Below are 21,407 nucleotides of genomic sequence, written 5' to 3'. Positions count from 1 at the left end.
TAAATATGACCAAAACCGAGCTTCTCATTTTCCTCCCCAAACACACTTCCCCGCTCCCCCCGTTTTCTATTTCTGTTGATGGCTCTCTCATTCTACCTGTCTCCTCAGCTCGAAACCTTGGGGTCATCTTTGACTCTTCTCTCTCCTTCTCTGCTCATATCCAGCAGATTGCCAAGACCTGTCGTTTCTTTCTTTACAACATCCGTAAAATCCGCCCCTTTCTTTCCGAGCACTCTACCAAAACCCTCATCCACACCCTTGTCACCTCTCGTTTAGACTACTGCAATCTGCTTCTTGCTGGCCTCCCACTTAGTCACTTCTCCCCTCTCCAATCGGTTCAAAACTCTGCTGCCCGTCTCATCTTACGCCAGGGTCGCTTTACTCATACTACCCCTCTCTTCAAGACCCTTCACTGGCTCCCTATCCGTTTTCGCATCCTGTTCAAACTTCTTCTACTAACCTATAAATGTACTCACTTTGCTGCTCCCCAGTATCTCTCCACACTCGTCCTTCCCTACACCCCTTCCCGTGCACTCCGCTCCATGGATAAATCCTTCCTATCTGTTCCCTTCTCCACTACTGCCAACTCCAGACTTCGCGCCTTCTGTCTCGCTGCACCCTACGCCTGGAATAAACTTCCTGAGCCCCTACATCTTGCCCCATCCTTGGCCACCTTTAAATCTAGACTGAAAGCCCACCTCTTTAACATTGCTTTTGACTCGTAACCACTCGCCTCCACCTACCCTCCTCTCTTCCTTCCCGATCACATTAATTGATTTGATTTGCTTACTTTATTTATTTTTTGTCTATTAGATTGTAAGCTCTTTGAGCAGGGACTGTCTTTCTTCTATGTTTGTGCAGCGCTGCGTACGCCTTGTAGTGCTATAGAAATGCTAAATAGTAGTAGTAGTATGTCAAGCTCCATCTCTGGTCGTCTTCAAATCTAAGCTAAAAGCCCACCTTTTTGATGCTGCTTTTAACTCCTAACCCTTATTCACTTGTTCAGAACCCTTATTTTATCATCCTCACCTTAATATTCCCTTATCTCTTGTTTGTCCTGTTTGTCTGTCCTAATTAGATTGTAAGCTCTGTCGAGCAGGGACTGTCTGTTCATGTTCAAGTGTACAGCGCTGCGTACGCCTAGTAGCGCTATAGTGCTATAGAAATGATAAGTAGTAGTAGTGATGCCTGGTCAATGCAGTAGTGCTTGGTAAATATATTTATTTATTTATTTATAACATTTATACCCCACATTTTCCCACCCACTGGCAGGCTCAATGTGGCTAACAACAGCCTGAAAAGGCATACATTAATCCGGCAAACAAACAATCAAGTACAGTAAAGTGAATAGAATGGTGAGTAATTACAGGGGAGAGGAAAAGAGAAAAGGGTAATAAAGTCCATAGGTCTTTATAGTAGTTGTAGTCCAGGGATTACAGATGCAGGACGGGACCTTTAGCGTAAGCTTTTCCAAATAAGCTGGTCTTGAGAGATTTTCTGAAATTCAGATGATTGTAATTTTCACAGATTTAGGTAACGTATTCCACAATTGAGCGCTGATATAGGAAACGGTGGAGGCGTAAGTGGATTTATACTTGAGACCATTACATGTGGGGTAATGGAGATTTAAATATGAACGAGATGATCTATGGGAATTCCTAAGTGGCAAGTTGATAAGGGTATCCATGTAGTTTGAAGTTGATGCCTGGTCAATGCAGTAGTGCTTGGTAAATATATGAAGAGAGAATCAGATTGCCACCTGGCAGATGTCCTTTGGATAGGCATAATGAAGATGTGCTACTCATATAGCCATGGCTTTGAGTTTGTGAGCAATCCACCATGGATGCACGAGTGCCTTCCTGCTCACCACGAGAACGCGGTCTCCTCAGTTTAATACTACAGCAAAAAAAATTAAGTAAAAATAACATAGGAGACAACTCCAAGGGGAGGTGGGAGGAATTGTGAGAATATAAAGCCTGCTGTCCTCAGAGAACACCTGCCATAGGTAAGTACCTTAGCTTTCTCAGAGGACAAGCAGGCTTATCTATTCTCACAAGTGGGGAATCCCTTGCAACCAAGCTCACCAAACACAACAAAAATGGTCAACTGGGCTTCACAATGGCGAGAACATAACACAGATTAACCTGAAACTGTATACAATCTGAATGAGAGTGCAGCCTGAAATAGAATAAAATGGGCCTAGGAGGGTGGAGTTGAATTCTAGACCCCAAACAGATTCTGCAACACTGTCTGCCCGAACTGACTGTCACATCGGGTATCCTATTCAAGGCAGTAGTGTGATGTGAATGGGTGGAGTGAAGACCATGTTGCGGCCTTGCAAATTTCTTCAATGTGGCCGTAGCGAGAAGGTTGCTAGGCTGTATAGAGAGAGGTGTGATCAGCAGAAGAAAGGAAGTGTTGATGCCCCTTGTACAAGTCATTGGTGAGGCCCCACCTGGAGTATTGTGTTCAGTTTTGGAGGCCGTACCTTGCGAAGGATGTTAAAAAAATGGAAGCGGTGCAAAGAAAAGCTACGAGAATGGTATGGGATTTGCGTTCCAAGACGTATGAGCAAAGACTTGCGGACCTGAACATGTATACCCTGGAGGAAAGGAGGAACAGGGGTGATATGATACAGACGTTCAAATACTTGAAAGGTATTAATCCGGAAAAAAAATCTTTTCCAGAGATGGGAAGGCGGTAGAACGAGAGGACATGAAATGAGATTGAAGGGGGCAGACTCAAAAAAGATGTCAGGAAGTATTTTTTCACGGAGAGGGTGGTGGATGCTTGGAATGCCCTCCCGCGGGAGGTGGTGATGAAAACGGTAACGGAATTCAAACATGCGTGGGATGTGCATAAAGGAATCCTGTGCAGTAGGAATGGATCCTCAGAAGCTTAGCCAAATTTGGGTGGCGGAGCAGGTGGGGGAAGAGAGGTTTGTGGTTGGGAGGCGAGGATAGTGGAGGGCAGACTTATACGGTCTGTGCCAGAGCCGGTGATGGGAGGCGGGACTTGTGGTTGGGAGGCGGGAAATACTGCTGGGCAGACTTGTATGGTCTGTGCCCTTAAAAAGGCAGGTACAAATCAAGGTAAGGTATACACATATGAGTTTATCTTGTTGGGCAGACTGGATGGACCATGCAGGTCTTTTTCTGCCGTCATCTACTATGTTACTATGTTACTATGACATCAAGTGGGCTACCGACACAGCCATGGCCCTGACATTATGAGCCGTGACATGACCCTCTAGGGCCAGCCCAGCTTGGGCATAAGTGAAAGAAATGCAATCTGCCAGCCAATTAGAAATGATGCGTTTCCCGAAGGCGACCCCATCCTGTTGGGATCAAAATAAACAAAAAGTTGGGCGGATTGTTTATGGGGCTTGGTCAGCTCCATGTAGTAGGCCAATGCTCTCTTGCAATCCAAGGTGTGCAAGCTGCTTTCGCCAGGATGGGCATGAGGTCAGGGAAAGAAAGTTGAAAAGACAATTGACTGGTTCAAATGGAACTCCCAACACCACCTTCGGTATGAACTTAGGGTGAGTGCAGAGGACTACTGTGTTGTGACGAAACTTAGTATAAGGTGCATCCACCACTAAGGACTGAAGCTCACTAACTCTATGAGCTGAAGTAACAGTCACCAAGAAAATTACGGTCAAGTACTTCAGATGGCAGGAATTCAGTGGCTCGAAAGGAGCTTTCATCAGCTGGGTGAGAATGACGTTGAGATCCCATGACACAGATGGAGGAGGTTTGACAGGGGGCTTTGACAAAAGCAAACCTCTCATGAAGTAAACAGCTACATACATGTTGATAAGCTACACACATGTGTGAGAGCCAGAGACTGGAGGTTGAGATGCAGTGATGAGGGTTGGAAAACACTCCAATCTCCACGGTTCTTCGGAGGTTAACTCCAGAAGAAGAGAGAAACAGATCTGTTGCAGCCAGTACGGCATGATCAGAATTATGGTTCCAAGGTCTTGCTTGAGTTTCAACAAAGTTTTCCCCACTAGAGGTATGGGAAGATACACATACAGAAGACTTATCCCCCAATGCAGGAGGAAGACATCTGACACTAGTCTGTTGTGGGCCTGAAGCCTGGAACCGAACAGAGGGATTTTGTGGTTAATCTGAGTGGCAAAAAGATCCACCACGGAGGTGCTCCACGCTTGGAAGATTTTGCGTGCTATGCCCATATTGAGAGACCACCCATGTGGTTGCATTATTCTGCTCAGTCTGTTGGCCATGGTATTGTTTTTACCCACCAGATAAGTGGCTCAAAGGAACATGCCATGTTGACGAGCCCAATGCCACATCCGGATGGCCTCCTGACACAAAGGGCGTGATCAGGTGCCCCCTGCTTGTTAGTAATACATCACAACCTGGTTGTCTGTTTGAATTAGGATAATTTGGTCGAACAGCCAATCTCTGAAAGCTTTTAGAGCATTCCAGATCACTCGGAGCTCAAGGAGATTGATCTGAAGATTCGTTTCCTGGAATATAAACCAGCTGATAGATTGTAGCAGCATGAAATTAGCATGAAATGTTGCCAAGCTTAAATGCAAACGTAGGCCTTGCTTCACTTTGAATGTAAACCAGCTGATTGACTGTTACAGCGCCTTAAACACTGATATGAATACCAGCAAAACATTCTTAACCATCTACTGTCTCACCTTACTCTTACACGCAAACACAACCCACGACTCAGACAAAAACAACCCCATAACTCACAAATCATACAGCACTCACACACACACAATGCCCACCCTAAAGAACATTCATAACAACCCAACCACAACACACCAAGTCTATGTACAACCTATTAACAACTCACCAGACCAAAGACACAATAACCAACCAATAGGAAAAATCTCCGCATACGAACATCACCAACAAAAAGAGAAAAACAACAACAACAACAAATTCAACCACCAAGAAAACAGACAACTAATAAAAATAAACACATCGAACCCCCCCCCCCCAGAACCATACCACTCAATACAACTAGGATACATCAATGCAAGATCAGCAGTAAGCAATTCAGTAGATATACTAGACTGGATTACCACAGACAATTTAGACCTTCTATTCATCACAGAAACCTGGTTCCACAGCCCAACAGACCCTGCCATCCTAGAGACATGCCCACCAGAATACAAAATCACCCACTGGACAAGAAATGGAAAAAGAGGGGGCGGAATAGCCATAATCTACAAGCCCGAGTTCACCATCACAACCACGGGTGAATCCACCTCACCACAACTTGAAATTGCCTCGACAAGAATCAATCATCCAAACCTACTAGGACACCTCAACGCAATCCTATTCTACAGACCACCAGGAAAATGGCAAAACTCTCAAACGCAACTCATGGACTTCATCTCGAACACATGTGTCTCTGCCTCAAACATCCTTATAGTAGGAGACATCAACCTACACCTTGAAGATGACACCTCAACAGGCACACGAGAATGCAAAGAATTCTTAAAACTCTGGGACCTACACGCACCTAACACTCAACCAACACACACAAAAGGACACACACTTGACATCATTACACACAAATTCGACCCAGACTCAACTATCCTACTAACTGACACAAGATGGACACCTACACTATGGTCAGACCACCATAAAGCATACGTCTCCCTCTACTGGCGAAAAACACACATAAATGCAATCAACAAACTTGAGCGAACAACATACACCACGAGAGGAAAAATAGACCCCACAATATTCTGGCAACAGATCTACCAGAACGAATGGTCAACAAATGCTGACACCATCCAATTCCTCCAAGAATGGGACGATATATGCACAACAACATTAGATAAAATTGCCCCAATCCAAACCAGAACATCACATAGGAAGAAATCAAATCCATGGTTCACCGAAGAGCTGAAAAAACTTAAAACACAAGTCAGGAAACTAGAATGCGCATGGAACAAAAAGAAAGATGAACAAACACTAAATGCCTGGAAACTACTTCGGAGGAAATACAAATATACCATAAAACAGACTAAAAGACTACATTACAAAACAATGATAGGACCAAACTACAAAGACACACACAAACTCTTCTACCTCGTGAATAAATTGTTAGACACCACACCAGTTACAACCAACAGCAAAGACATACCAGGTGTCGACAACCTTGCGAAATACTTCAAGGAGAAAATTAATTATACAATTACGACTTAAAATACCCGCCAGCCCTATTGAATACGCCACACTTCTAGACTGTCTAGACCCAGAAGACGGAATATACCCAGCAGACAGAACCTGGACCGATTTCGAATTACTATCAGAAGACCTCATCTCTGAAACACTCAAAAGATTTGCTAAATCCCACTGCAAACTAGATATATGCCCAAACAACCTCATGAAATCAGCTCCTCAACAATTCATACTAGACCTAACGAACCACATAAACTTCATGCTACAAAACGGACTTTTCCCAAAGGAAAAATTCTACTCACCCCAATACCTAAAGATACAAAGAAAAACGCAAGTAAAATAACCAATTACAGACCAGTAGCATCTATACCACTAATAACCAAAATAACTGAAGGGATGGTAACAAAACAACTTACAAACTATCTAAACAATTTCCTAAACTGGTTCAAGGGGTTCCTAACCCTGCGCTCATATCAAGTCACATCAAATTCAACCACGTCTGCTACATGGACACCTGAATGTGGAGTACCGCAAGGATCACCCCTCTCACCAACTATTTTCAACCTAATGATGATCCCCTTGGCAAAACTTCTATCAAACCATAACCTCAACCCGTATATATACGTTGATGATGTAACAATATACATCTCCTTCAAACAAGACATTAAAGAAATCTCCAATGAAATCAACCAAAGTCTACACATCATGAACTCCTGGGCAGATGCATTTCAATTGAAACTGAACGCAGAAAAAACTCAATGCCTGATACTCACCTCCCAGTACAACACGAATGAATTTACCGCTATAAACACACCAAAGCTAAACCTTCCAATCTCAGAAACTCTAAAAATCCTTGGAGTCACTATTGACCGCCACTTAACACTTGAAACTCATGCAAACAACACAACCAAAAAAATGTTCTACTGCATGTGGAAACTGAAAATAATAAGACCATTCTTCCCAAGATCCGTCTTTCGCAGCCTAGTGCAATCCCTCGTACTCAGCCATCTGAATTACTGCAACTCACTATACGCAGGTTGTAAAGAGCAAATACTGAGGAAACTTCAAACAGCCCAGAACACAGCAGCCAGACTCATCTTCGGAAAACCAAAATATGAAAGTGCCAAACCCTTACGAGAGAAGCTACACTGGCTCCCACTCAAGGAACGCATTACTTTTAAAGTATGCACATTAGTCCACAAAATCATTCACGGTGAAGCCCCAGCTTACATGTCTGACTTAATAGACCTACCACCCAGAAATGCTAAAAGATCATTCCGAACTTTCCTCAACCTTCACTTCCCTAATTGCAAAGGCATAAAATACAAAACGCTGCACGCGTCAGCCTTTTCTTATACGAGTGCGCAATTCTGGAATGCGCTCCACGCAACCTGAAAGCAATCTACGAACTAACCAACTTCCGCAAATCATTGAAAACTCATCTCTTTGATAAGATTTACTGCAAGGATGAAAACACATGAAGTCCACACACACTGTTATTGATACAACAATACACTCCTTCTGAATTTCCCATCCCCCGTAATTTCACCACATTTATACCTCTAATCACAGAAAAAGGTTATACCGAATGTTCTCCTACTATTGTTTAGCTGCCCTGTCAGTTTCCCGTTACTTCCTTCCATTGTTCTATTGTTCTTCTCCATTGTTCTATTCTCTTAACGATACTTTGACTTGTTTTCGCATAACTCCTCACAATGTAATCCATAACCAAGTTGTAACAAACTGTTATTTCCACCATTCACAATGTATTGTAAGCCACACTGAACCCGCAAATAGGTGGGAAAATGTGGGATACAAATGCAATAAATAAATAAATAAATAAATAAATAAATACATACATACATGAGCCCCCTAACCCAGGAGAGATGCATCTGTCGTCAGCACTTTTTGTGGCTGAGGAATTTGGAATGGAAGTCTCAGAATCAAACTGGATCAAATGGTCCACCACTAAGAGAGCATACAAGCTCTGGGGACACTTGAATGACATCTTCCAGGCTCCCCGTGGCTTGATACCATTGAAAAGCCAGGGTCATTTGAGCTGATCTCATGTGAAGACATGTCATGGGTGTAACATACACTTTGGAAGCCATGTAGCCCAACAATCTCAACATCTGCCAAGCAGTGACCTGCTGAGAGGCTTGAATCTTGAAAGTGAGTGCGACAAGAGTGTTCACTTTCTTGTCCGGAAGATAGGCTTGAGCCTTCTGCATATTGAGCAGGGCTCCTAAGAATTTCAATCACTAGACAGGGTGAAGATGGAACTTGGGGTATTTTAAAATGAATCCTAGTAGCTCGAGCACCCGAATAGTCATTTGTATGGATTCCTGAGCACCAACTGAAGAGGTGCTCTTCACCAGCCAATCATTGAGATAAGGGAACACATGGACTCCAAGTCTGCATAGCGATGCTGCAACTACTGCTAGACATTTGGTGACAACCCTGAGAGCTGACACGAGGCCAAAAGGCAATACACGGTACTGAAAGTGATGTGTTCCCAACCAAAATCAAAGATACTTCTGGTGGGCTGGAAGTATTGGGATGCGAGTATATGCATCCTTTAAGTCAAGAGAGCATAGCCAATTGTTTTTCTGAATCACTGGGAGAAGTGTGCCCAGGGAAGCCATCTTGAACTTTTCTCGGACTAGGAATTTATTCAGAATCCTTAGGTTTAGAATAGGCCACATCCCCTCTGCTTTCTTTTGCACAAGGAAGTACCTGGAATAAAATCCCTGCCCTTTTTCCCCTGGCGGAATGGGCTCAACCACATGGGTCTTCAGAAGGGCTGAGAGTTCCTCTGCAAGTATCTGCCTGTGCTAAGACCTGAATGAATGAGCTCTCGGTGGGCAATTTGGAGGTTTTTGAAACCAATCGAGTGTGTATCTGAAATGGACTATTTGAAGAACCCACTGGTCAGAAGTTATAAGGGGCCACCTTTCGTGGAACAACTTCAGCCCAGTGGCGTAGCCAGACCTGACATTTTGGGTGGTCCCAGAGCTAATATGAGTGGGCACTGTCTATATAGGTATATAGGTAAGTAGCAGAAGGATAATAAAATGGCCCTTTTACTAAAGCTTAGCACCCCTACCCTCATAATCTAGATCAGTTATTCTCAACTTTAATGTTCATGTAGGCAAAACACTGAACGCTGCTGTCTGTGGCACAACAAAAAAAAGGGCCCAAATATCATTTATTTTGTTAAAAAAAAAAAGATATGAGGGAAATATAAAGTACTCTTAACAGAATGTACAACAACAATTAATTTACACCAGTTAATAAACATACATTTTTCAGAACTGTTAACCTTTGTCTACTCTTCAACACATCAAAAACTGCATGAAACAAAGCCCCAGATTTCTAACTAATGAAATAAGAAAAATCACTGTCAATGACAAGATTTGTTTCTACCTACTATGGAATCTGTAGCATACAGAACATAGGTAGAATGTTTCCTCTTACAACTTTCCAGAGGAACAATGCAGTCAAATTCTGGTAGCACCTCATTAATAGCAGCAAAAAATCCCTTCATTGCCAAGTAGCGTGATAGTAACATAGTAGGTGACGGCAGAAAAAGACCTGTACGGTCCATCCAGTCTGCTCAGCAAGATAAACTCATATGCGCTACTTTATATGTATACCTGACCTTGATTTGTATCTACCATTTTCAGGGCACAGACTGTAGAAGTCTGTCCAGTACTAGCCCCGCCTCCCAACCACTGGTGCTGCCACCCAATCTCCGCTAAGCTTCTGCGGATCCATTCCTTCTGAACAGGATTCCTTTATGTTTATCCCATGCATTTTTTAATTCCATTACCGTTTTCATCTCCACCACCTCCCGCGGGAGGGCATTCCAAGCATCCACCTCTCTCTGTGAAAAAATACTTCCTGACATCTTTTTTGAGTCTACCCCCCTTCAATCTCATTTCATGTCCTTTCGTTCTACTGCCTTCCCATCTCGGAAAAGATTTGTTTGCGGATTAATACCTTTCAAATATTTGAATGTCTGTATCATATCACCCCTGTTCCTCCTTTCCTCCAGGGTATACATGTTCAGGTCCGCAAGTCTCTCCTCGTACGTCTTGGAATGCACATCCCATACCAATCTCGTAGATTTTCTTTGCACCGCTTCAATTTTTTTTTACATCCTTAGCAAGGTACGGCCTCCAAAACTGAACACAATACTCCAGGTGGGGCCTCACCAACGACTTGTACAGGGGCATCAACACTTCCTTTCTTCTGCTGGTCACACCTCTCTCTATACAGCCTAGCAACCTTCTCACTATGGCCACCGCCTTGTCACACTGTTTCGTCGCCTTCAGATCCTTGGATACTATCACCCCAAGATCCCTCTCCCCCTCAGTACATATCAGACTCTCACCGCCTAACACATAAGTCTCTCGTGGGTTTCTACTCCCTAAGTGCATCACTTTGCATTTATTCGCATTGAATTTTAATTGCCAAACCTTAGACCATTCTTCTAGCTTCTGCAGATCCTTTTTCATGTTTTCCACTCCCTCCCGGGTGTCCACTCTGTTACAAATCTTAGTATCATCCGCAAATAGGCAAACTTTACCTTCTAACCCTTCGGCAATGTCACTCACAAATATATTGAACAGAATCGGCCCCAGCACCGATCCCTGAGGCACTCCACTACTCACCTTTCCCTCCTCCGAGCGAACTCCATATACCACCACCCTCTGTCGTCTGTCCATCAACCAGTTCCTAATCCAGTTCACCACTTTGGGACCTATCTTCAGCCCATCAAGTTTATTTAAGAGCCTCCTGTGGGGAACCATGTCAAAAGCTTTGCTAAAATCTAAGTAGATTACGTCTATAGCGTGTCGATGATTCAATTCTCCAGTTACCCAATCAAAGAATTCAATGAGATTTGTTTGGCACGATTTCCTTCTGGTAAAACCATGTTGTCTCGGATCTTGCAACTTATTGGCTTCCAGGAAATTCACTATCCTTTCCTTCAGCATCGCTTCCATTACTTTTCCAATTACCGAAGTGAGGCTTACCGGCCTGTAGTTTTCAGCTTCTTCCCTTTCACCACTTTTGTGAAGAGGGACCACATCCGCCGTTCTCCAATCCCTCGGAACCTCTCCCGTCTCCAAGGATTTATTAAACAAATCTTTAAGAGGACCCGCCAGAACCTCTCTGAGATGAGCATTGAAGCCTGGTACATCTTTCTCCCAAAAGAGTTCAGGGTTCTAGCTTCTCTACCTGGGGAGAACTCCTGGCTTGATTGCAGATTCCACCACTTTGGAATTGTGAGGCAACTGAGGCTTATCAAAACAAGATGCACTGTGAATCTGATACTGGGTGTCGAACTTAATGGGCAAAGCAGGAACCAACTGAGTGGACTCCAAGTTTCTAATGAGGACTTCCTGGAGTACCTTGTGGAGAGGGACAGTCACAGCCTCCCTAGGAGTCGTTGCGTAGTCCAGGACCTCGAGCATCTTGGCCCTGGACTCATTCTCCACTTCCAAAGGAAAGGGAATAGCATCAACCATTTCCTTAACAAAAAAAGGGAACGAAAGGCTCTCCGGAGGAGGCTTTCTCCTTTCAGGTGGAGGGGAGGGTTCAGAGGAAATTCCATAGGACTCGTCTGATGAAAAGTACTTTGGATCGTCCTTTAAATCCCATGTCTCATTGTCTAACACCCATCTTTGGTGTCAGACAATAACTCCCGATGGTAGTATCGAGACCAAAACTGCCTCAATGTGGAGGAACCATGTCCTCAAGAACATCGTCAATTCCCACTTCGACTCCGGCAAAGCTTTCTCCACCGACTTCAAGGGAGTGCCAGCTTGGGTGGCAGTCGACACCGGAGCCACATGTGACATTGGTGTCGGAGGCCGCATCGCAGGTTGAAGGCCAAGCAGGGCCGCAAAGGAAGGTAGGGTAGGTGCAAGCACTCCCGATGCCAATGCAAATTTTTGCATGATGCCATCCAGCAGTTCAGGGAGCAAGGCCCACATGCGCTCATCGAGAGCTGACACCAGGAAAAGCTGGGGTGGCGGTTCAGGCGCAGATAGCGAATGCTACATACCTGTAGAAGGTATTCTCCAAGGACAGCAGGCTGATTGTTCTCACTGATGGGTGACGTCCACGGCAGCCCCTCCAATCAGAACACTTTACTAGCAAAGGCCTTTGCTAGTCCTCGCGCGCATGCGCGGCCGCCTTCCCGCCCGAACCGGCTCGTGTTCGTCAGTCCCATATGTAGCAAGACAAAACAAGGGAAGACACAACTCCAAAGGGGAGGCGGGCGGGTTAGTGAGAACAATCAGCCTGCTGTCCTCGGAGAATACCTTCTACAGGTATGTAGCATTCGCTTTCTCCGAGGACAAGCAGGCTGCTTGTTCTCACTGATGGGGTATCCCTAGCCCCCAGGCTCACTCAAAACAACAAACATGGTCAATTGGGCCTCGCAACGGTGAGGACATAACTGAGATTGACCTAACAACTTATCCAACTAACAGAGAGTGTAGCCTGGAACAGAATAAACATGGGCCTAGGGGGGTGGAGTTGGATTCTAAACCCCGAACAGATTCTGAAGCACTGACTGCCCGAACCGACTGTCGCGTCGGGTATCCTGCTGCAGGCAGTAATGAGATGTGAATGTGTGGACAGATGACCACGTCGCAGCTTTGCAGATCTCTTCAATAGTGGCTGACTTCAAGTGGGCCACTGACGCAGCCATGGCTCTGACATTGTGAGCCGTGACATGACCCTCAAGAGCCAGCCCAGCCTGGGCGTAAGTGAAGGAAATGCAATCTGCTAGCCAATTGGATATGGTGCATTTCCCCACAGCCACTCCCCTCCTGTTGGGATCAAAAGAAACAAACAATTGGGCGGACTGTCTGTTGGGCTGTGTCCACTCCAGATAGAAGGCCAATGCTCTTTTGCAGTCCAATGTGTGCAGCTGACGTTCAGCAGGGCAGGAATGAGGACGGGGAAAGAATGTTGGCAAGACAATTGACTGGTTCAGATGGAACTCCGACACAACCTTTGGCAAGAACTTAGGGTGAGTAAGGAGGACTACTCTGTTATGATGAAATCTGGTGTAAGGGGCCTGGGCTACCAGGGCCTGAAGCTCACTGACTCTACGAGCTGAAGTAACTGCCACCAAGAAAATGACCTTCCAGGTCAAGTACCTCAGATGGCAGGAGTTCAGTGGCTCAAAAGGAGGTTTCATCAGCTGGGTGAGAACGACATTGAGATCCCATGACACTGTAGGAGGTTTGACGGGGGCTTTGAGAAAAGCAAACCTCTCATGAAGCGAACAACTAAAGGCTGTCCTGAGATCGGCTTACCTTCCACACGGTAATGGTATGCACTGATTGCGCTAAGGTGAACCCTTACAGAGTTGGTCTTGAGACCAGACTCAGACAAGTGCAGAAGGTATTCAAGCAGGGTCTGTGTAGGACAAGAGCGAGGATCTAGGGCCTTGCTGTCACACCAGACGGCAAACCTCCTCCATAGAAAGAAGTAACTCCTCTTAGTGGAATCTTTCCTGGAAGCAAGCAAGATGCGGGAGACACCCTCTGACAGACCCAAAGAGGCAAGTCTACGCTCTCAACATCCAGGCCGTGAGAGCCAGAGACTGGAGGTTGGGATGCAGAAGCGCCCCTTCGACCTGTGTGATGAGGGTCGGAAAACACTCCAATCTCCACGGTTCTTCGGAGGACAACTCCAGAAGAAGAGGGAACCAAATCTGACGCGGCCAAAAGAGAGCAATCAGAATCATGGTGCCTCGGTCTTGCTTGAGTTTCAACAAAGTGTTGCCCACCAGAGGTATGGGAGGATAAGCATACAGCAGACCCTCCCCCCAGTCCAGGAGGAAGGCATCCGATACCAGTCTGCCGGGGGCCTAAAGTCTGGAACAGAACTGAGGGACCTTGTGGTTGGCTCGAGATGCAAAGAGATCTACCAAGGGGGTGCCCAACACTTGGAAGATCCGGCGCACTACTTTGGAGTTGAGCGACCACTCGTGAGGTTGCATAATCCTGCTCAACCTGTCGGCCAGACTGTTGTTTACGCCTGCCAGATATGTGGCTTGGAGCACCATGCCGTGACGGCGAGCCCAGAGCCACATGCTGACGGCTTCCTGACACAGGGGGCGAGATCCGGTGCCCCCCTGCTTGTTGATGTAATACATGGCAACCTGGTTGTCTGTCTGAATTTGGATAATTTGGTGGGACAGCCGATCTCTGAAAGCCTTCAGAGCGTTCCAGACCGCTCGTAACTCCAGGAGATTGATCTGCAGATCGCGTTCCTGGAGGGACCAGCTTCCCTGGGTGTGAAGCCCATCGACATGAGCTCCCCACCCCAGGAGAGACGCATCCGTAGTCAGCACTTTTTGTGGCTGAGGAATTTGGAAAGGACGTCCCTGGGTCAAATTGGACCAAATCGTCCACCAATACAGGGATTTGAGAAAACTCGTGGACAGGTGGATCACGTCTTCCAGATCCCCAGCAGCCTGAAACCACTGGGAAGATAGGGTCCATTGAGCAGATCGCATGTGAAGGCGGGCCATGGGAGTCACATGAACTGTGGAGGCCATGTGGCCCAGCAATCTCAACATCTGCCGAGCTGTAATCTGCTGGGACGCTCGTACCCACGAGACGAGGGACAACAAGTTGTTGGCTCTCGTCTCTGGGAGATAGGCACGAGCCGTCCGAGAATCCAGCAGAGCTCCTATGAATTCGAGTCTCTGTACTGGGAGAAGATGGGACTTTAGATAATTTATCACAAACCCCAGTAGCTCCAGGAGGCGAATAGTCATCTGCATGGACTGTAGAGCTCCTGCCTCGGATGTGTTCTTCACCAGCCAATCGTCGAGATAGGGGAACACGTGTACTCCCAGCCTGCGAAGCGCTGCTGCTACTACAGCCAAGCACTTCGTGAACACTCTGGGCGCAGAGGCGAGCCCAAAGGGTAGCACACAGTACTGGAAGTGGCGTGCGCCCAACTGAAATCGCAGATACTGTCTGTGAGCTGGCAGTATCGGGATGTGTGTGTAGGCATCCTTCAAGTCCAGAGAGCATAGCCAATCATTTTCCTGAATCATGGGAAGAAGGGTGCCCAGGGAAAGCATCCTGAACTTTTCTTTGACCAGATATTTGTTCAGGGCTCTTAGGTCTAGGATGGGACGCATCCCCCCTGTTTTCTTTTCCACAAGGAAGTACTTGGAATAGAATCCCAGCCCTTCTTGCCCGGATGGCACGGGCTCAAACCGCATTGGCGCTGAGAAGGGCGGAGAGTTCCTCTGCAAGTACCTGCTTGTGCTGGAAGCTGTAAGACTGAGCTCCCGGTGGGCAATTTGGAGGTTTGGGGGCCAAATTGAGGGTGTATCCTTGCTGGACTATTTGAAGAACCCAACGGTCGGAGGTTATAAGCCACCTTTGGTGAAAATCTTTCAACCTCCCCCCGACCGGCAGGTCGCCCGGCACTGACACGTTGATGTCGGTTATGCTCTGCTGGAGCCAGTCAAAAGCTCGCCCCCTGCTTTTGCTGGGGAGCCATGGGGCCTTGCTGAGGCGCACGCTGCTGACGAGAGCGAGCGCGCTGGGGCTTAGCCTGGGCCGCAGGCTGTCGAGAAGGAGGATTGTACCTACGCTTACCAGAAGCGTAGGGAACAGTCTTCCTTCCCCCATAAAAACGTCTACCTGTGGAGGTAGATGCTGAAGGCTGCCGGCGGGAGAACTTGTCGAAAGCGGTATCCCGCTGGTGGAGCTGCTCTACTTTCTCTCCAAAAATATTGTCCGCTCGGCAAGGAGAGTCCGCGATCCGCTGCTGGATCCTATTCTCCAGGTCGGAGGCACGCAGCCATGAGAGTCTGCGCATCATCACACCTTGAGCAGCGGCCCTGGACGCAACATCAAAGGTATCATATACCCCTCTGGCCAGGAATTTTCTGCACGCCTTCAGCTGCCTGACCACCTCCTGAAATGGCTTGGCTTGCTCAGGAGGGAGCTTGTCCACCAAGCCCGCCAACTGCCGCACATTGTTCCACATGTGTATGCTTGTGTAGAGCTGGTAAAACTGGATTTTGGCCACGAGCATAGAAGAATGGTAGGCCTTCCTCCCAAAGGAGTCTAAGGTTCTAGAGTCCTTACCCGGGGGCGCCGAAGCATGCTCCCTAGAACTCTTAGCCTTCTTTAGGGCCAGATCCACAACACCAGAGTCGTGAGGCAACTGAGTGCGCATCAGCTCTGGGTCCCCATGGATCCGGTACTGGGACTCGATCTTCTTGGGAATGTGGGGATTACTTAGAGGCTTGGTCCAGTTCGCCAGCAATGTCTTTTTTAGGACATGATGCATGGGTACTGTGGATGCTTCCTTAGGTGGAGAAGAGCTCAAACATCCTTAGTCCAAGAGCTCAAACATCTCAGCCCCGGGCTCATCCTCCACGACCACCGGGAAGGGGATGGCCGTAGACATCTCCCGGACAAAGGCCGCAAAAGACAGACTCTCGGGAGGAGAAAGTTGCCTTTCAGGGGAGGGAGTGGGATCAGAAGGAAGGCCATCAGACTCCTCGTCAGAGAAATATCTGATGTCCTCCTCCTCCTCCCATGAGGCCTCACCATCGGTATCAGACACAAGTTCATGAACCTGTGTCTGAAGCCGTGCCCGGCTCGACTCCGTGGAAACACGGCCACGGTGTGAGCGTCGAGAGGTAGACTCCCTCGCCAACACCGGCGAAGCTCCCTCCGCCAACGTCGTCGGGGAGCCTTCCTGGGAGGCGACCGCAGTCGGTACCACAAGTGGCACCGATGTCGGAGACCTCACTCTGGGCAAGGGGCCAGCCGGCGCCTCACTCGACAGTACCGGTGGCGCAAGCACCCCCGGTACCGGAGGGGAAGGGCGCAACAGCTCTCCCAGGATCTCTGGAAGAACGGCCCGGAGACTCTCGTGCAGGGCGGCTGTGGAGAAAGACATAGAAGCCGATGCAGGCGTCGAGGTCAGAGTCTGTTCCGGGCATGGAGGCTGTTCCGGGCTGTCCAAGGTGGAGCGCATCGACACCTCCTGAACAGAGGATGAGTGGTCCTCCCGGTGCCGATGCCTACTGGGTGCCGACTCCCTCGGCGACCCAGAGCTCTCGGTGTCGATGCTTCTTTGACTTTTTCAAACGAAGCATGTCACCGGAACTTCCCGGTACCGACTAGGAGGACGTAGAATCCAACCGTCGCTTCCTCGGGGCCGAGGCCGAAGAAGGTCGGTCTCGGGGGGGGGGGGGGGGGCTGTACCGCAGGAGCCCTCAGGGTAGGGGGAGACCCACCCGAAGGCTCACCGCCACCAGCAGGGGAATGGACAGCCCTCACCTGCACTCCAGTCGAAGCACCACCGTCCGACGACATCAGCACTAGTGGAGGTCCCGGTACCACCGACGCTGACGCAGCCTTTCGATGTCTCGGTACCGACGATGCAGAGGGTCGATGCCTCGATGCAGTCAATGCAGTCGATGCCGAGGTCGAAGGTCTTGAAGCTGTCGACGTCGATGCACTCGATACCCCCGGTGCTGTTGCCGACGAAGAGCCCGAGAACAACACGTTCCACTGGGCCAATCTCGCTACCTGAGTCCTTTTCTGTAAAAGGGCGCAAAGACTATAGGCCTGCGGGCGGTGCCCAGCCCCCAGACACTGAAGACACGACGCGTGCCTATCAGTGAGCGAGATTACCCGGGCGCACTGGGTGCACTTCTTGAAGTCGCTGGAAGACTTCGATGACATGGGCGGAAAAATCATGCCGGCGAAATCAAAACTCGTAATGGCGGTAAAGGCACCAAAAATAGGGAGAGAAAAACTCGAACCGAGGCCTCAAAAGGGCCTACCCCGAAAACGAAAGGAAACTTAGCGGGGCAAAAACTGGAAACACGGGAAGGGGGAAAAGACCGAAAAGGTCTTTCTCCAAGATCCTTTTTTTTTTTTTTTTCTCTTTTAAGCAAAAGCTCAAAGATGCGCGAGGGTCAACTTAAGGGGCGCGAACGGCGCAAACACGACCGTCCCAAGCGCGGACAAAAGAAGACTGACGAACACGAGCCGGTTCGGGCGGGAAGACGGCCGCGCATGCGCGGTGCGCATCGGCGCGCGAGGACTAGCAAAGGCCTTTGCTAGTAAAGTGTTCCGATTGGAGGGGCTGCCGTGGACGTCACCCATCAGTGAGAACAAGCAGCCTGCTTGTCCTCGGAGAATGCAGAGCCGCCTGGGTCGATGCGGTAGCTGGATCTTGGCTGCTGGGAGACCGATGCATTGGCACCTCCTGTACGTAGTGGAAGTGGTCCTCAGGTGCCAATTCCTTCAACGCTCCAGAACTCCCAGCACCAAGTGTTGAGGGCGACTCATAACGATGCTTCTTGGCCTTCGCCCGAAGCGTGTTACTGAGGCTCCTCGGTGCCAAAGACGATGTCGAATCCACACGTCACCTCGGAGTCAGGTCCGATGATGGATGGTCCTGGGGGTCCTGCACAGCAGGAGGCCTTGAGGCAGGTGGAGATCCTCTCGATGTTTCACTGCTCCCAGTGTCTAAGGGTCTAGCAGCAGTAATGCTCCCGATGTCAGTGTGACACTCAATGCAGACGTTGAGGAACTAGATTTGGCTCCAAAAATCTCTTGTTGAGCCTCCCTGGAAATCTGGGTCCTCTTCTTCATGTGCAGAGAATATAGTTAGTGGGGCTATGGTTGGGCCCAAGACACTGTAGACACCAAGAATGGGTGTCCTTCCCAGAGACTGACCTGAACATGTATACCTTGGAGGAAAGGAGAAACAGGGGTGACATGATACAGATGTTCAAATATTTGAAAGGTATTAATCCACAAATGAACCTTTTTTGGAGATGGAAAGGCAGTAGAACTAGAGGACATGAATTGAGATTGAAGGGGGGCAGACTCAGGACTAATGTCAGGAAGTATTTTTTTCACGGAGAGGGTGGTGGATATGTGGAATGCCCTCCCGCGGGAGGTGGTGGAGATGAAAACGGTAATGGAATTCAAACATACGTGGGATAAACACAAAGGAATCCTGTTTAGAAGGAATGGTTCCGCGGAATCTTAGCAGAGATTGGGTGGCAACGCCGGTAATTGGGAAACAAAATGGGAGCTGGGCAGACTTCTATGGTCTATGCCCTGATTGTGACTGAATAGATAGGGATGGGCTGCAGTGTACATTTTAAGGGGTTTTGATGTTAGCTCCAGAACTTAGTACAAGAACAATGCTGGGTAGACTTCTACGGTCTGTGCCCTGAGAAAGGCATGTACAAATCAAACTTGGGTATACATATAAAGTATCACATACCATGTAAATGAGTTTATCTTGTTGGGCAGACTGGATGGACCATACAGGTCTTTATCTGCCGTCATTTACTATGTATTGTCCGATTGTACCGGGTACAGTGCTTAAAGCCACTGGGAACCTTCGTGGACATGGAAGGAAAAGCTTCCTTGGCTAGATTAAGTGAAGTGATAGTACTGAAAAAGGGGCACGGCACGGCAAAATATGAAGGGAAAAATCCTGGCCGAAAAGTCAAGGCCTAAAAGCGGCCAAATGATGAAAAATAAAGGAAACTTAAACCCAGACAAAAGAAACTAAAAATATAAGGGAAAGACAAAAAAGGGGGTTCCACAACCGGGAACACAATAAAGGATGAAAAAAAATTGCTGAAAGGCACAAAAAGCTTTTTTGAACCAAGTGATGTGAGGAGACGGTAAAAAAAAACACACCTTCTCCTCACCGTGGTAGAAAAAGAATTAAGAGACCGCATTCTTGTTATGGGCAGGAAGGGATGCGCGCATGCGCGGTGGAGCATATCTCATTATAAATTCCTGACCAGACGACGCAGGTCAGTGTCACCCACTTGTGAGGATATGCCTGCTTGTCCTCGGAGAACATGAGTTACTTGTCTGTTAAGAATTGCTATGTGCTGTTTATTTCTAGGTTTCTTAAAAAGCATCATGTACGTGGTATTTAAGATGACAGTGTAGTTTATTTATCTTCTCTAACGATACCTTATTCCCCTTCATGATTACATTGTTCAATCAATGATTATCATTTGGTATTTCCCAGCCCTAAAGCGGCTAAGTACGAACGTACTCGGCATTTCGCTTTTTACTTTCTTACCCCTGCTATGTGAAATAACCTCCCTCTTTTGTGGAGAATTGTCACTTCCCAAATTCAAAACAACATTAAAAACTTGGTTGTTTGGGCAGGCCTTTGATCAGCGATTAAAATGGAGGCTTTGTGATTTTTTTCCCTTCCATGCTTACCCTCTTCCCTTTTCTTTGTTACCTACTGTCTCTTTCTTGGTCTATTAGATATGTGCGAAAAGGTCTCTTTTCCCCTCCTATACTATTCGATATTGTAGTTCATTTTTCATATTTGTGCAATTTGTGTTTTATTAGTATGTAAACTGCTTAACTCTGTGCATCAGTCAAAGCAGTATAGCAAATATCTATAAAGAATAAAAGCTTTCTCAGGTTCATCATTTTTACAAGATGATGCTATCAAATCATGAACAATAATCTTGTTTACTTTATTGATCAGAAACAGATGATCAAAGTTAAAAGTATCCATTAAGGAATCTATAAAGCATAAACATGATATTGACACATTTCTTTACATAAAAGCTGCCAGCAATTGTAACACCACATGATATGATCGGGCATAACAATTAACATTTGATTGGCATGTTCTCACAGTTTAAAAATTTTTTCTGCCCTTAGAAGGGCTGGCTATAATAAAGGAAAAAATGGTGCAGCTACCATACCTCAATCTCTTTAGCACCCATAGGACTGCATATTGAAATCTTCGCACAAAACCCATTTTTATCAAAGACAAAAATTTGAATCCTTTTTACTTTCAAGAAGGTCTCCCTGTCACAGGCCTGTCCTTGTGGGCTTGCCAAGACAGAAAAAAATAGATTTTCTTGCCTGATGACAGGATACAACATCACTGTTATATTTGGGAAAAGTATGTCTCTGAAATTTTTTTTTTTTTGGATGGAGGAACAGGAAAGCTATGATACTTACCTGTAGCGGATGTTCCCCGAGGACAGCAAGCATACACTCTCTCACAATGTTATATCTGTCTTATACTGGCCCACCTCTTGCTGTCTTATGTAAATAAAACTACAAAGTCTTAAAAGATCTAGACAAAAAATATATCGAAGAAACAGTCAAGAACTCATCTTCCTTATCTGAGTCTTCATCT

The 21,407-nt window shown here is 47.0% G+C and overlaps 1 protein-coding gene across 1 annotated transcript in view; it reads right to left on the bottom strand.

The window, feature by feature from the left end:
• The window catches only part of BHMG1 (basic helix-loop-helix and HMG-box containing 1), a 474,014-nt gene that overhangs the window by 75,213 nt on the left and 377,394 nt on the right, over nucleotides 1-21,407 (bottom strand).

This window comes from Microcaecilia unicolor, chromosome 11, assembly GCF_901765095.1.
Source record: "Microcaecilia unicolor chromosome 11, aMicUni1.1, whole genome shotgun sequence".
Lineage (NCBI taxonomy): Eukaryota > Metazoa > Chordata > Amphibia > Gymnophiona > Siphonopidae > Microcaecilia > Microcaecilia unicolor.
Note: the sequence above shows the minus strand (reverse complement) of the source record. Positions and strands in the feature narration are given on the sequence as shown.